Source organism: Orycteropus afer, unplaced genomic scaffold, assembly GCF_000298275.1.
Source record: "Orycteropus afer afer isolate SDZICR_OR568_19922 unplaced genomic scaffold, OryAfe1.0 scaffold00187, whole genome shotgun sequence".
NCBI classification, from domain to species: Eukaryota; Metazoa; Chordata; class Mammalia; order Tubulidentata; family Orycteropodidae; genus Orycteropus; species Orycteropus afer.
In genome coordinates this window covers 2099269-2103952 of record NW_006921774.1, presented here as the reverse complement: position 1 = coordinate 2103952, position 4684 = coordinate 2099269, and the positions used below count along the sequence as shown (strand labels likewise).

The window sequence follows — 4684 nt, the reverse complement described above, 5'->3', positions numbered from 1 at the left end:
TTAGCTGTTAGAAAGATGCAAATCAAAAAATAAAAATAAAAAAAATGAGATACCATCTTGCCCCAGTACTAATAGCAAAGTTCAACAAGACAGAAAATAACAAATGCTGGTGAGGATGTGGAGAGATTGAGACTCTCATACACTGCTGGTGGGACTGTAAATGATACAACCACTATGGAAAGCAGGGTGATGATTCCTTAAAAAGTTGGAATTAGGGAAGAGCGGTATACGCCTGCGCAGATCAGGTGGTCCTGAGGAGCCACAGCCGCGGGTGGCAGGAGGTTGCAGTGGGACCAGCCAGGCCCCTCCCTCCATCCCTGCCCCCACTGCCCGCGACTATGAGAGGCAGCGAATGACCCCGGCCCTCCCCACCCGCTGGGCCAGCCTGTGCAGCAGTGGGTGACCCCAGGAAGAGGCGGTGACGCTCCAAGATGTGGCAGATGGCCATGTCCGAGACCTGTGATTTTTTGTTTAAGTTCTTGGTTATTGGAAATGCAGGAACTGGCAAGTCTTGTTTACTTCATCAGTTTATTGAAAAAAAATTCAAAGATGACTCAAATTATACAATAGGAGTGGAATTTGGTTCAAAGATAATAAATGGTGGTGGTAAATATGTAAAGTTACAGATATGGGATACAGCAGGACAAGAGCAATTCAGGTCTGTGACAAGAAGTTATTACAGAGGTGCAGCAGGGGCCCTCCTTGTCTATGACATTACCAGCCTGAAACCTACAATGTGCTTACTAATTGGTTAACAGATGCCAGAATGCTAGCATGTCAAAACATTGTGATCATCCTCTGTGGAAACAAGAAGGATCTGGATGCAGATTGTGAAGTTACTTTCTTAGAGGCCTCCAGATTCACTCAAGAAAATGAGCTGATGTTTCTGGAAACAAGTGCACTAATGGGGGAGAATGTAGAAGAGGCCTTTGTGCAGTGTGCGAGAAAAATACTTAACAAAATTGAGTCAGGTGAACTGGATCAAGAAAGAATGGGGTCAGGTATCCATTATGGAGATGCTGCCTTGAGACAGCTCAGGCCCCACCTCGAGCACAGGCCCAAAGCGCTCAGGAATGTGGTTGTTAAAAATCAGCACTAGGGCAAACAAGGTGTACATACAATGGTATTTAGGACATAATTATTGGAGCTTGAAGAATCTGAAGTTTTTTTACCACCATCTTTTTCTACTCTATATAGAAGTAGATCTTTGTGGGGAAAAAATAATTTAGGGTGTTATAGAAGCCAGTACACATGGCACAGCAAACTATAATAAATCTAACTCAATGGACAATGCCATTAAATGTATATATGTATGTAAAAATTTTGTTCCACATTTTTCCTTTTACCTATTGTCTGAAACATAGCTATGTACTGTATATATTCTAGCCCAGTAAGTCTCCACAGCATGGTAAATGGTGTACGACATAATAGAGGGTTGCACTAAATGCAATTTAATATTTTTTTAATCATATGAACTAAAATTTGTTAATTGTGAGGTACACTTTTATCATCATGTCGATTATATTGCACAATTGGCTATACTTATGACCTGATATTCAAAAATTCTGTCATTGATGGCCAGTGCATTTCTTAATTCTGTTCACCACATTCTATGTAATGTTTACGTGATCCATGCTTGAAATACTAGATCATTAACATACCAAAATAAAATGGAAAATGGAGTTTTTTCAATTAAAAAAAAGTTGGAATTAGAAATACCATTTGATCCACCAATCTGATTATTAGGTACAAAAACCAAACTCACTGCCATTGAGTTAATTAGACTCATAGCAACTCCTCCTAGGGTTTCTGAGATGGTATCTCTACAGAAGTAGATTGTCCAATCTTCCTTCTGAGGAGTGGCTGGTGAGTTTGAACTACCAGCCTTCTGGTTAGTAGTCAAATGTCTTATATCCTAAAGAAGTGAGAGCCAGGACAAGAGCAGTTATATGCACACCCATGTTCATTGCAGCACTATTTATAATAGCAAAAAGATGGAAATAATCTATGTGTCCATCAAGAGACGAATGGATAACAAAAATCGTGGTACGTACACACAATGGAATATTATGCAACACTAAAGAATAATGTAGAATCTGCAAAAATCACCTAACATGGATGAACTTGGAGGATACTATGCTGAGTGAAATAAGTCAATCACAGAAGGACAAATACTGTATTAGTTCATTATTGTAAAAAGTCAAGGAAAAGTTTATATATAGAAGGAAACTTCCTTTGCTGGTTACCAGGGGTGGAAAAGGAGGGGAGAAAACACTGCAAAAATAAAAATAAAATAAAATAAATAAGATAAAATAAATGTTCAAGGCACAGCAAATTCTGTGCCCAAGGGACAATTTATAGCAAGAAACATATACATCAGAAAAGAAGAAATAATTAGAATCAACACCTTAACCTAACATCTTCAATAGTTGGAGGGGGAGGGGGCAAAAAAAAAAAAAAGAAAGAAAAAGCCTACAGTCCCAGAAAAAAATAAATATTTAAGAATGTTTAAGATTAGAGGAGAAATAAATGAAACAAACTCAATAGAAAGAATTGAGACTAGAAGTTGCTCTTTGAAAAAAATTAATAAAATTAACAAAACACTGGCAAATTTAACAAAGGAAAAGAAGGAGAAAATGAAAAAAGCAAACAGAAGAAATTAAATAGGCAATGTCACAAGTGAACCAATAAAAAAAAGCACGTTAACAGAACAAATTTGAAAATCTAGAAGAAATGGACAATTTTCTAGAAACAATGCCTATCCAAATTAACACAATTTGGGATACAACATTTAAACAATCCAATCACAGAAGAAGAAATTGAACAGATCAAAACAGAACTATCCAAAAAAGTCCAGCCCAGACAGCTTTGCTGGAAAATTCTACCAAATATTCAGAGATAAGCTGACACCAATTCTACTCAAACTATTCTAGAATATAAAAGAGGATGGAATACTCCCAAACTCATTCCATGAAGTAAGCATAACCCTGATACAAAAACCAGGCAAAGACACCACTAAAATTAAAAATTATAGACCAATATCCATCATGAACATAGATGCAAAAATTTTCAACAAAATCCTAAGTAATAAAATACAACAACATATCAAAAATAATAATAATACATCATGAAAAAGTAAGATTCCATACTACATTGAATGTAAATGAATTAACTCCACCAGTCAAGAGACTGGATGGTCAAGAGTCAAATATGGTTCAACATTACAAAAACAATCAACATAATGCATCACAAAAATATAATCCAACATCCATTCTTGATTTTAAAAATGCTCTGCAAAATAGATATAGGAGGAAGAAAATAGGTGTAAGAGGGAAGTTCAGCAACATAATTAAGGGCATGAAAACAAAACCAACAGCCAACGTCATTCTCAATGGAGAGAGACTGAAAACACTGCAAATGGGAACCAGACAAGGATGCCTTTTATCACCATTCCTATTCAGTATTGTATTATAAGTCCCAGTCAAAACAGGAAAGCAAGAAAGGAAAATAAAAGTTAGCCAAATTGGTAAAGAAGAAGTAAAACTCTTTCTATTTGCAGATAGTATGATCCTATACATAGAAAATCCCACAGACTCAACAAGAAAACTACTGGAAATAATAGAAGGATTCAGCAAACTGGAAGGGTACAAGATCAACATCCAAAAATCAGTCAAATTCTTCTATACTACCAAGAATTCTGGAAAGGAAATCAGGAAAACAATACCATCTTCAATAGCCTCCCAAAAGGTGAAGTACTTAGAATAAATCTTATCAGAGAAACAAAAGATTTATACTAAGAAAACTACTAAACACTACTACAACAAACCAGAAAAGACCTACATAAATGGAAGAATATACCACACTCATGGAAAGGAAGACTTAACATTGTGAAAATATTAATACTACTCAAATCAATGTGCAGATATAATGTAATTCTAATCTAGATTCCATCATTATTTTTCAAAGAGATGAAAAAATTAATCATCACCTTTACATGAAAAGAGGAGACCCCAGATAAGCAAAGTACTGCTAAAGAAGAATAAAGCAGAAACCCACACTCACTGATCTCAAAAGCCATGGTAGTCAAAACAGCCTGGTGTTGGTACAATGACAAACACATATACCAATGGAACAAAATTGAGAACCCAGAAGTAAATCCATCCATCTATGGAAAGTTGATCTTTGACAAAGACCCAAAATCTATAAAATGAGCAAGAGACAGTCTCTTTAACAAATGGTGCTGGCAAAATTGCATATTGATTTGCAGATGGGATCCATAGCTCTCACCATATTAAAAACTAACTCAAGATGGATCAAAGACCTAAATGTAAAACCTAAAACCACAAAGATTATCAAAAAAAAAAAAAAAAAAAATGGACAAACTTAGGGGCCCTAATACATTTCATAAATATACTACCAAACATAACAAAAATGCACAACAGCAGAAAGCAAACTAGACGAATAGGATTTCCTTAAAAAAATTAAATATTTATGCCCATAAAACTACTCCAAAAGATTAGAAAGAGAACCTACAGACTGGGAAAATGTTGACAATGACACATCAAGACAAGTGCCTTATCTCTAACATTTATAGAAAACTTCAACACCCCAACACAAAAAGACATAGTCCAGCAAAAAATGGACAGAGACATGGACACTTCACCAAAGACAACAAACACGTGAA

At 35.7% G+C, this 4684-nt stretch overlaps 1 pseudogene; it reads left to right on the top strand.

Moving 5' to 3' along the window:
* Nucleotides 1-431: 431 nt before the first annotated feature.
* LOC103202580 lies at nt 432-1086 on the top strand (annotated as a pseudogene).
* Nucleotides 1087-4684: the final 3598 nt, after the last annotated feature.